Consider the following 13,100-nt stretch of genomic DNA (forward strand, 5'->3'; position numbering starts at 1 on the left):
GACGTGGCGGCTTGTGCCTCTAAAATGTGCACACGTTAATGAAACTAATGTGAAGTTGGCACTGAATGGGCCCTCAGAAATTTGTTGTTTTTGAATAATATTTACATGGTTTTGGAGAAATTGGACAACAGCCTAACAAACGTTACATGAGTTGGTGGAGCTTGGCCAAGCCAGCGTGGTTTCTGATTAGATTACTGTATGCTCTGGCACTGCACCCTGGCTTTAATGCTTGCTGTCAGTTGCAATTTAGAAGCACGCCTCAGGTCCTTTGAAGACTGTGGAAAAAGTTTGTTGACGTCATTATTATTTTTACAAAGAAAAAGATAACATTAATTCTTTTTCTTCATGAAAAGTTTGTTAATGGTCTTGTGTAGCCTATAATTATAGAATGATTGTTTCTGCTGGATGCTCAGGTGTACAGTTCTGTAGACTGCACTTATCCTATTTGCAAAACCTGCTGCAAATATTTTCTCATTTAAGGGAAGGAAATGTGGAGAAAGTGTGGCTGAGATGCTGCACTGTTGCGAATAGGAGGTTGTTAGTGTTTGGTCTGTGTGGTGCAACAGGAATGTCTTCCCCAGAGCTTGCAATTCAGCTACTGTTCCCCGTTAACCTAGTCTAAATTTCTATGGATTTCTGAAGCAAGATCTCCTAACAGTTGCTTTAGCAAGTTGTAAGATTTTGCGTTTCAAAAAAAAATACGGAAGCAAATTGTACTCCACTGACATTCCTCCCTTCTATTCAGTTTGCGAATTATCCCCAAAGTAGTTAGTGGGAAGTGTTAGTGGTCCAGAGCCTGTTTTGTGAACAGATCCATAGGGTTGGTATTTTTACAAGTCTTTCAGCTTAGTAAGCCAATTTTTCAGCAGTGTTCCTGCTTTGCAGTTGATGCAATATTTTCAATTGTGATTGATTATCGAGGCTTTTGAATATTTAAATTAAAATCCTTCCCCTAATCCCTCCAACGCAGAACGCCAGGGATGAACTGATGCTGTAATCTCCAGAGTTGCTGACAGAAATGACTGACAACGTATTGGCTGATGTGTTTTCTCTATGCGATAGGCCCATCTATATGGTGCAGTACTGGGCAATGCCTGTAGGAGGTAAAAAATGGTCACGGATGCATTTCATCCCCGACCTAGGGCTTCCTCAGTTCTACTGAAAAGAAGACTGGATAATCTTGGCCATATTATCCGGAAACTGTGGGTGAAATCTTACCAAAAATCTTACCCCTCACTTCTGGAGTAAAACACATCAAATTTCCGTCCAGATTTTATGGCACTGCCACAAAGAATTTGTTGGGGGAAGTTCACACTGTCAAGTAGGGGAGTGAGGGTTCAACTCGCCAGCAAAGCCCGACTGTACTGAGATCAGAACGCTATGATCGAAGTCGGAGTTGGCATCACATGCCCCCCACTCCTCTGATCAGAACCGACACTTCTCCCTCCGTCAGAATTGGCATTCAACCCCACACCACCTTGCAGATCAGGGCCATCATCCCTTCACCCCATTCCTCTCCCCCCCCCGCCCCAAGCTGCCCCAACTCGGATGGCATCCCCAGAACATTGGAACCTTACCTCCACTTCCCCTCTTCTCCAAAAGGAGGATGTCACACCCCATCTCCAAGGTATTTGCATTTGAAATACCCAATAGTTATTGTTCTTTCTTTAGCCCATGTTCACCCCTCAAGAATTAATGGAAGCTTATTTTATTAACATTGCAATAAAGTTACTGTGACAGTTGTCTGCTCTGATCAGTATTTTATACTTCGAATCATCATTACTAAATGTGACAATGTAAACATTTGGAAGTAGTTTGAAAAGCTTCCCAAAAAGTAACTTGTGTTGGTAGACACTAAATTCAAAACAGGCTCCAATGTCAGGTTTTTGAAAACAGTTAAAATCCATTGTATATTGTGTTAAAATTGTGAAATCTTGAAACTCAAATTCCGTTGTTCCCATTTAAATATAATTATTTAAATATTCTTTCCTAAGGCAGAATTTTCAGAAGCAGATTTTTATAGAAGAGTTCCAGTTGTGCAAAGACATATTATTTGAAATGATTGGGTCTGAGCATTTTGTATCCAGTGTTAGGGCGCAGCCCAGTGTTTAGATAGCAAGGTCTAATGTTCAACTCTTTCCCTTGCAAATATTTTTTTCATTCCAACGATAGGGCGGCACAGTGGTTAGCACTGCTGCGTCATGGCGCCAAGTTCAATCCGGCCTCGGGTTACTGTCTGTGTGGAGTTTGCACGTTCTCCCTGTGTCTGTGTGGGTTTCCTCCGGGTGCTCTGGTTTCCTCCCACAGTCCAAGGATGTGTGGGTTAGGTTGATTGGCCATGCTGAATTGACCCTAGTGTCCGGGAGTCAGCAGGGTAACTATGTGGGGTTATGGGAATGGGGTCTGGGTGGGATTGTGGTTGGTACAGACTCGATGGGCCGAGTGGCCTCCTTCTGCACTGTAGGGATTTTATGAATATAGTTAATAGAAATATAGATGGTTAAGAGGCTGGGGAATTGGGATTTGTTTAACCAAGAAGATTAGTAGTGCAGATCGTTGGAGGGAGCGCTCATTGGTCAGTTTTGTACAGTGAGTGTATTCACTCTTGTGACCTAGTTCTCCATGTTATCTGGCTCATTAAACCGAACCCTTTAGTTCACCCCTCCTGCTGCAGAAACAGTTGACCTGCCAGATTCCAGGAATTTAGAAAGGATCACAGGCAGTGAAGACAGCAAGCTATCTCAGTTTACCAGGTTGACAGGCTCCTCCTGTTTTCAACAGCTTTCCTCCAGTTAGTTAGTTGAATTTCTTGACAAGGACCCAACTGACAGAGGAGGAAGGCACATCTTGCTGAGAAATCTGGTGCCAGTACTTGTGACATTTTTTTAATGATTGCCTTGATGTGGATGTGCCAGCGTTGGACTGGGGTAAACAAGAAGTGGGGGTGTGGGGATGGCCCCGGCGAGATGTTCATCTTCATCAATGATATGTTGAAGATTCCAGAGAAGATGTCTCCGGAAAGAGGACACTTCTTGCCTTCAGACAACCACGCAACCTCAAACAGACCATTGTTCGCAGCAAACTACCCAGCCTTCAGGAGAACAGTGGCCACAATACCACACAACCTTGCCACAGCAACCTCTGCAAGACATGCCAGGTCATCGACATGGATACCATCATCACACGTGAGAATACCATCCACCAGGTACACGGTAAATACTCTTGCAACTTGGCCAACGTTGTCTACCTGATACGTTGCAAGAAAGGATGTCCCGAAGCATGGTACATCGGGGAGACCATGCAGACGCTACGACAACGGATGAATGAACATCGCTCGACAATCACCAGGCAAGACTGTTCCCTTCCTGTTGGCGAACGCTTCAGTGGTCACGGGCATTCAGCCTCTGACCTTCGGGTAAGCATTCTCCAAGGCGGCCTTCACGACACACGACAGCGCAGAGTCGCTGAGCAGAGACTGATAGCCAAGTTCCGCACACATGAGGACGGTCTCAACAGGGATCTTGGGTTCATGTCACACTATCTGTAACCCCCGTGACTTGCCTGGGTTTGCAAAACCTCACTGTACTGTCTGGAGACCATACACATCTCTTTAACCTGTGCTCAGTGCTCCTTCCACTCACATTGTCAGCCACTTTAAGACTTGAATAGCAGGTTAAGCGTAAAGATTCGTATTCTAATCAGTAATCTGTAAACTGTCTGTGCTTTATATGCTCTGTCTGAGGCCAGAACTCTCCATTCACCTGACGAAGGGGGTAACCTCAAACTAGTGAGTTTACTATCAAATAAATCGGTTGGACTTAAACCTGGTGTTGTCAGACTTTATACTGCCTTGGTGTCTAGCAGAGGTGAATACTTTTCCTTAATAGTGCTCACCTTACATTATTCATCTGTTATCCACAGTTAGGACTGGAAGAGGGAAAGAATATTACGATCAATACTTCCCCAACTTGGGTAAAAAGCAGGAAGGAAGGAATGATTGGTACCTTTTTTGAGGTATAGTATCCAGAATTCTCTCTCTGGGCTCTCTTGTAGTCCCGGCACTGGCCATTACTGTGGAATGGCGCTGCTGAGACTACTCAGCCACCAGCCAATCGGTCTACTCTCAATCATCAGCAAAGTGATGGAGGTATCATCGCCAGTGCTCTCAATTGCTGCTTTCTCACCAATAGCCTACTCAAGGATGTACAGTTGAGTTCCACAGAAAGCACTGGTTTCCAGACCTCATTGGAGCCTTAGTTCAATCATGGACAAAACAGCTAAATTCCACAATTAAAGCAAGATTGACTCCACTTAACATCATTGAAGCGTTTGACCAAATGTTGCATCAATGGATGCTAATAAAATTGATGTCAGTGGTATCGGAAAGAAACCATAGGCGCTACACTTAGCACACTTAGCACTGGGGACAGTCATCTCACCCCCAGGACATAACTGCAGTAGTTCCTCAGGGCTATATAGAAGGTCCAACCACCTTCATCTGTTTCACCATACTCTTGTTAAAAATGGGAATGTTCGTTGATGATTGCACAATATTCAGTTGAATTCTCATCTGCTCAGATAATGAAGCATTCTGAGCCTATCTCCATCAAGACTTGGACAACATTCAGGCTGGGACTGCTAAGTGGCAAGTAACAATCGTGCCACTAAATGCCAGTCAATGACCATCTATAACAAGAGGATGTCTAACCACGTGCTCTTGACATTAAACAGCATTACCATCACTGAATCCCCCATCATCAACATCCTGGAAGCCACCATTGACCTGGATGAGACTGTCACTGGATCAAAATCCTGGAACTTCATACTTAACAGCAGTGTGCATATACCTGGACTACATGGACTACAGCAATTCAAGTAACCACCTCACCACCACCACCTCCTCAAGGGCAATCAGGGATGGGCAATAAATTATGGTGTTGCCAACAATGCCCACCTCCTATGAATGAATTTTAAAAAAATCCAACCTAATGACCTTTCTGATGTGACATCCATTTCTTCATCCCTATACATAAATGTTTAGATAGTTGAATTAGCTACAAGTACAATACAAATTCCAGATGTGATTGTGTGAGAATTTGCGATACAACAATAAATGTTGAGGCAATGTGACAATGGTCGCGCCAAAGCTGATAGCTCATTATGTAGGACTGGAACTCATTTGTTGGAATAAATTAAATAAATTTACAAAAGGGAAATCACACTTGATGAACCTATTGGAATTCTTTGAAGAAAAAGCTAGTACAGTTGACCAAGGAGAACCAGTGGATATGGTGTATCTAGACTTTCAGAAGGCTTTTGACAAGGTCTCATATTGACTACTATGTAAAGTTAAAGCACATGGGATTGCAGGTAATGTTTTGAGATGGATCGAAAGCTGGTTGACAAATAGGAAGCAAAGAGTTGGCATAAATGGGTATTTTTCTGGTTGGCAGGCAGTGACTAATGGAGTGCCACAGGGTTCTGAGCTAGGACCCCGACTATTCACGCTATACATTAATGATTTGGAAGGGGGAATGAAATGTATTGTCTCCAAACTTGTAGATGATACAAAGTTAGATGGGAGGGTGAGCTTTGAAGAGCGTGCAGAGAAGCTTCAGCATGATTTGGAGAGGTTGAGTGAGTGGGCATATGCATGGAAGATACAATATAATGTGGATAAATGTACAATTATCCACTTTGGTAACAACAATAGGAAGACAGATTATTATTTGAATGGGTGTAAATTGAGAGAGGTAGATACTCAGTGAGACCTTGGTGTCATTGTGTATTAATCACTTAAAGTAAGCACGCAGGTACAGCAGGCAGTAAAGAAGGCAAATGGTATTTGGCCTTCATGTCGAGAGGATTTGAGCATATGAATAGGGATGTTTTACTGCAATTGTATAGGGCATTGGTGAGGCCACACCTGGAGTAGTGTGTGCAGTTTTGGTGGTCCTTATCTGAGGAAGGATGTCCTTTAGACAAGTGCAGCAAAGGTTTACCAGACTGATTCCTGGGCTGGCAGGTCTGTCATGTGAGGAGAGACTATGTCAGTTAGGGTTATATTCATTGGAGTTCAGAAGAATGAGAAGCACTCTCAGAGAAACTTGTCTAATTCTGTTATAATTATATATGGTAGATTCAGAAAGAGTGTTCCTGATGATGACGTAATTCAGAACTAGGGGTCATAGTTTGAGGATAAGGGGTAAATCTTTAGAATTGAGGTGAGGAGAAATTTCTTCACCCAGATGATGGTGAATCTGTGGAATCCACTAATACAGAAAATAGTGATTTCAGGAAGAAATTAGATATAGTTCTTGGGGCTATAGGGATCAAGGGATATGGAGGAAAGATAGGATCAGGATATTGATCATAATGAATGATAGAGCAGGATCAATAGACTGAATGGTCTGCTCCTGCTTCTATTTTCTATGTTTCTCTGTTAACCTTTACTATTGCCTTGAAATGACTGCACTTATTGAAATCTGATCATTTCCTGGGTGAATATTCCCCTCTTTGCAGACTCCAAACAGTATCCATCAGGACAATGGTGTTGTGAATGGTTTTGCTTTTTTGGGTAGATGTCCATAATAGTGAGATATTTTACAGCAAGTTTTGCTATTGAAATTTATCCATCAAGCTTGTCGCAAGATCCAAAAACTGGTTCATGTTGATAAATGTTATATAGCTAGGGCCTGTATGTTGGTGGGGGGTGTGTTTTTATTTTTTCAATTAATTATTTTAAAAGCCCAATGATGGTTTTGCTAATTGGTTTTCCCCATGAGATAGTGTAACATTAAAGGAGCTTGTGTTTTAACAGTTAGCTACTTAAACATTTATAGCCCATTTAATTGTCTAGAGCTGCAAAAAGGCTACTTTAACGCTAGGTTATGGTTGCTTGTGGGTTCAGTTACAGTGAAACTGAGTTCCTACAGAGTGAACTGGTTCTAAAATGTGGTGGAAACATAATCGGACCTTTTAAATTAAGATGTCAAAATACTATGGATACATTTATTGTCAATGATTTGTCATTTTTGTACATGAAGCAACATTTTAAATAGCTCGGTTGTCTGATTTGTTACCTTGTGTACTGCCAAAGAAATGACTGTTCAGAGGGCTAGATTGATGCTTTTGGCTTATTGAGGAGAAATGAATGATACTGTTATAACATGGTGTTCATTGTGAGGAAAGGTCTTTCTGATGTTTCAAACGAAAACCGAAAAGTACATTTTATTTATTATTTCTTATATATCATAAAGTAGTGATTTCATGAGGTTGAGTAAACCTGAACTTATCCCAAGCTGACCCAGTTGGCTGTAATGCTGGAACACCGCATGACTTCTAGCTAGAATGACTGTGAGTATGAATCATTGTCTCTATTGCCATCCATACATTTAACTGCCCTCAGAGAGTGAGTTCAGAGGCAGCTTGGGAGGCCTTTGAAGCTTGCAGCTGGGAAACTGGGAGCTTTTGGTGGGGGAGCCTAAATGGACAGAAATATATACGGTTTTGAAATAATGCTGCAGCATAGTAAATTTGCAGGAAATGTTCCGTCTTGTAGCCAGACTATGGCTTCTATGAAACAAAACATTAAATTAGCATGTTTCACATATATGGGAAAGGGGAGTGGGGGAGTGTAATAATGCACGCTACAGATTTCATCTGGGACACAAAAGGCATTCATTAACAAGGAAAGTCTTGTACAGTGCCTGGACCCATCCCCGGGCTTTCCTGGAGCAACTCGCCACTAGCCAGTCCCTACATGTCTTCTACATGCCTTCTGCTTCAAAGATGACTCCACCCCTGGGGCGATTACCCACTCTTAGTCCCAGTTGGTCCTTCAAGCTAGGAGACCCTTTTCTGACTGTGTTGCTCTTAAAGGCACAGTCACCACAGGGAATGGTTGGGAGTGGGAGGAGGTGTTGTGGGGAGGGCAGTGTGGGTGGTGATCAGCAGTTATCCCTGGAGAAGTTTAAACTTCGAGGCTCATGATCCAGTGCATAATTTCAAGGGGGAGGAGTGAAATAAATTGGGGACAACTCGATGTGGCTCGATGTATAAAAGTTTAGTTTTAAGGTTTAAAGTTTATTTATTAGTCACAAGTAGGCTTACATTAACTTTGCAATGAAGTTACTGTGAAAATCCTCGAGTTGCCAAACTCTGGTGCCTGCTTGGGTACACTAAGGGAAAATTTAGATGGCCAATGCACCTAACCAGCACATCTTTAGGACTATGGGAGCACCTGGAGGAAACTCATGCTGACATGGGGAGAACATGCAGATTCCGCACAGACAGTGACCCAAGCTGGGAGTCGAACTTGGCATCCTGGCGCTGTGAGGCAGCAGTGCTAACCACTGTGCCACCTCAGAAAGGTTTATTGCCAATGATAAATAGTTATTTCCAAATAAGGGTCTGACAGAACTAACCATGCAACTATTGTCCACTTTTTCTTGGCTCAACTAAGGACCTTTCGCCACCTGGATTTGCGCCCTTGCACCCGATTAGCTTGGCTTCCTACCTAGACACTCAATAGGGTCCGGTGTGATCAGCTGGCCTTCAGGGATTGCCCCCTTAAAGGGGCCACGCTACCAAAAGGAGCAACTGGCAGGCCTATTGGAAGCCTTCAAAACTGCTCATGAAATCTAAATTCCACCAATTACAGTTTATTCTGGAAAATTAAGCCATCTTCAGTTGGAATTTAGATGGCTTGTGTGTTTAAGGGAAATGAAACTATGTTCCTTTGATTGGCAAGTGCACACCAGTGTGGACTTGAGCTGTGAAGTCAGGGGCAGTCTCAGAATCGATCCCAAGAGCCTGTGAAATCATACCCAAGAAGAAATAAATGAAAAAGACAGAGAAAATGCTGGAAAAACGAAACAGCTCTGGCAGCTTCTGTGGAGAGAGAAACAGAATTAATGTTTTGAGCCCAGATGATTCTTCTTCAGTTCTGAGATTTTCAAGCATTTTCTGTTTTTATTTCAGATTTCCAGCATCTGGGACATTTTTGCTGTATTTGAGCAATTAGTAATGTTGTATTCCCACACAATTTCATCAGCAAAAATATTTGGAACTATAAAACTGATTCTCTGATGCTGCACTCAGGAGGAACAACACATGTTCTGTGCATGTGTCATGGAGGGAGCTCAAGCACCTCTATTATTGCCTTCTGAATTCCCAAGCATGACAATTTGATTTTCTGTTCTTCTATATGCAAGTAAAAGGAGACCCTCATTAGAAAACCCATTATGTACAACAGTAAAAATAAAATGGCAGTGCCACAATTATTTGCTCCAAGCCTGTTAATTATCTGAATGGAAACAGGAAGTAAACAAGAAATACACTTCAGAAATGGCCTCATAATGTTCCAACTGATCTTGAAAATATGAGTGTTTTTTTTCAAATATGTAAACAGCAATCCCTGATGCCTAATTTATATGAATAGACAAGTGAACTGAAATTATGTTGATGCGGGGAGATCATGCGGCATGCATGGAACAATTATATTATTGTAGTTTAATTTTCAACCAAAAGACAACCCTTGAGCACTTCTTGGGATGCTTAAACTCCTGTCACAAAATTGGACATGATACTAATTAACTGAGGATATGTGTAATGAATTCTGTTCCTTTGTTATGTGTACTACATGCCCGATCAAATCCTGGATCCATTACTAGTGGCACTGAAAACAGAACTGTATTTTACGAATCAACTAGGCAATGCTGGTGGAGAAAGTGGATTGAAGGGAAATCTTTACAAGGACATTGCTTTATTCCTCTTACAATTAATTGAGAGGTGACATGGACAGAAGCATGTGTGCAGGTCAACTGTTCAGCCAGGGATAAACCTAAATCTACGCAGAAAGGAAATGAGAGATAAATCAACGCAGTGCTTATCTCCGGTATAAGATGAGCAAGCAGCAAGGTGGGTTTGTAGTCTCACATTGTAAAGTTCCTGCTTGCATCACTAATGTGAGAAATCCAGTTTCTCCATGAGGGGCTTGGCATCCGATAGAAAAATGATTGGTTTGTTATCTAGCCTCTCCCAGAGCTTCCAGTGGCTAATTTAGAGCTAAGTTACTGGAAGCACAAAAGAATTGTTTGGTAGGGTAAACGGCTTAAGAAGAATGAGTTTGTTTCCAAAACAAAGAAGAACCTGAACTGAGATTCCAGTCATTATAGTTTGGGTTTCTTCTCTGAGGCAGTCAGTAACTAATAGTTATGGAAAAACAGAAGACTAAAATTACCTTAGCATTTTTTTTGTTCATTTATGGGGTGAGGGCATCGCTGGCTGAGCCAACATTTATTGCCCAACGCAGAGGACGTTTCAAAGTCAACCTCATTGCTGTAGATCTGGAGTCACATGTCATGTTTCCTTCCCTAATGGATATTAGTGAACTAGATGGTTTTTTACAACAATTGACAACAGTTTCATGGCTAATATTAGATTTTAATTCCAGATCTTTATTGAATTCAAAGTTCACAATCTGCCATGGTGGGATTTGAGCGCAAGTCCTCAGAGATTTACCCTGGGTCTCTCGCTTCCTAGTCTTGTGAAGATGCCACTATGCCACTGTCTGCTATAGCTTTGGATGTGGGATATGTGATAGTGATTGGAGGCATTAAATTAGGCAAAGGCAAAGGCCTCAAAATACTGCAGAGCTAATTAGAGCTCATGGAATTCCCCTGCCTCTGAAACCTACTAGCAGAATTAAAAGTTAGAAAAGTGTAGAGATAAATATTTCTATAAGTGCATGTAAATCTTTCTGCCTTATGCATAATTATAAGCAGGAAATTTTCAAATCCAACTTTGTGACGAGATAAGATCAGGAATGTGGATAAAGATTACGAAATGAGTTAATTACATTATTGTGAAGAAACATGATAAGTACTTTTGATATGCGATTGATGTGAAGGGTTAGCTTCGTGTCTATAATTCCTTTGCGGCTGACCTTGTAGTCTGATGGGATGATAATAACTTCATCTGCTATAAATCATGAAGAAAAGGGTGTTGGGCTCTTAAATGTTTTAGAGCACTTTCCTGGAAAATTGATGAGTATAGCTTGAGGAAACAACTTGATAATTGAGTGGCAAGGTTTACTGCGATCATTACCCAACCTCTTTTGGTGAAGGTGGTTCATTATAACATAAATCAACAAGAAAGGTGCCTTGTTACGGAAGGTGCTACATGTCACAAATTGCCAGAGAAGAACGTAAGATATGGTAGAAAATCAGAAAGTTAATGTTTAATGCCCAAAGCACTATAGAGAGGAAGGAGAAACTGACTTTTCTTGATGCCGTAGATAACTTTTACTCTGCTATACTTTGCTGAGCTGGTGTAGACATAACAGTGACAAGGAAAAGAATGTTGTATATATAAAGCTCAAACTTAATTGTGACTTGTTGGCTCATGGTAGAAATAATATCAACAAATATTTGAGAACAAAGTGTCGGTGCTCTGTTGCACTGGATGTTCAGCTGCTGGTGGCCTGCTTCTCAATGCATAAGTTGCTGACCAGCTCAGAGGAAAGTTTAGTGGGCATCACGGACACTTAAATTTATTGATACCATCATTGATTCTTGAATCAGGCTTGCATCTATTGTAACAATGAAACTTTTGGTCCCATGACCTCCCATTTTTGACGAAAAACGGGAGGAAGTTGCAAAGTGAGTTGTAGTCATTGATTTTCTTTTCCAGGTGTTGAGTAGATAGACCAGTACGTCTGACAACAATGTTGGAGGTGGCTCAGAAATGATCAGTTTTGCCTTTTCTAAAAAGATTTTCAATACCCATTTAGTTGGGCAACAATGTCCTTTTAATGAAGGTAACCTGACATCCTTACCTGGTCTAGCTTATATTTTACAATAGGTACAATTGAATGCACCTCTCTCACTGGCATTGAGTTGGAGTCTCGTGGAGGCCTTCCAACTTTGATGCAAAATGAGACCCTCAAGGGGGCTATTAATGCCCACATAAAGATATCATGGATGGGACTCTCCCCCCAGAAATTCTAAGTGCTGAATTCGTATAAAAACTGGTATAAATCCTGCTGTTATTTTCCGTGGGATTTTCAAAATGATTCTCCCACGTTCTGTGCACTGCAGAGTGAACGATAACATCATCTGCTATAAATCATGAAGAAAAGGGTGCTGGGAGTCATTCGCATCTCAGTGCTTGGCATGTTATCTTGGGATTGAATGCTGTTGCACTACCTTTCTTTCCATTGGATTTGAGGGATCTTGTGAAGGCACCATTAACAGCACTTCTCCAGAGCTCTGTAGTGCCTGCTGTAGGTTGTCCAAGTGTCTTAAACATATAGGAGCACATGGAAGTGCACATATCAGGTGAACTGCAGCAGTTCAAGAGAGCAGTTCAGTGCCCTTTCTCGGGAACAGTTAGGTTGGTTGTAAATGCAGATCTTCCCAGTGACACTCATATTCTATGAATGATTATTATTTCATTGAAGGTGAGTGAAGTACAAAGGGATCGTATGTTCTAATGCATGAATCACAAAAATATAGCAAGCAGGTCCAACAATAGTTCATAGAATCATACAGTGCAAAAGAGGCCCTTCGGCCCATTGCATCTGCACAGACTTGCGAGAAACACCTGACCTCCCACTCAATCCCATTCACCAGCACTTGGCCCATAGCCTTCAATGTTATGTTGTGCCAAGTGCTCAAACAGGCACTTTTTAAAGGATGTGAGGCAACCCACCTCCCAAACAGTGCATTTCAGACTGACATTGCCCTCTGGGTAAAAAAGCTGTATCTCATATCCCCCCAAACCTCCTGCCCCTCACCTTGAACTTGTATCAGCTCATGACTGACCCTTCAATAAAGGCTTCTTATTCACTCTGTCCTTGCCTCTCATAATCTTGTGCACCTCAGTCTTCACTACTGCAATGAAAATAACTCAAGCCTGTCGACATCTCTCTATAACTTAAATGTTCCATCCCAGGAAGCATTCTGATAAATATCCTCTGCACCCCCTCCAGTGCAATCAAATCCTTCCTATAATGTGGTAACCAGAACTGCACATAGTACTCTAGCAGTGGCCTCACTTAAAGTTCTACACAACACCAATATGACTCTCCTGCTTTT

The 13,100-nt window shown here is 41.8% G+C and overlaps 1 protein-coding gene across 1 annotated transcript in view; it reads left to right on the plus strand.

Annotated features, from left to right (window-relative positions):
* LOC145347742 (metalloprotease TIKI2-like) overlaps window positions 1-13,100 on the plus strand; it is a 349,733-nt gene that overhangs the window by 174,019 nt on the left and 162,614 nt on the right. The gene's annotated exons all lie outside the window — the stretch shown is intronic.

Source organism: Carcharhinus amblyrhynchos, chromosome 9 (assembly GCF_965287045.1).
Source record: "Carcharhinus amblyrhynchos chromosome 9, sCarAmb.v2.hapA, whole genome shotgun sequence".
Classification (NCBI taxonomy): Eukaryota; Metazoa; Chordata; class Chondrichthyes; order Carcharhiniformes; family Carcharhinidae; genus Carcharhinus; species Carcharhinus amblyrhynchos.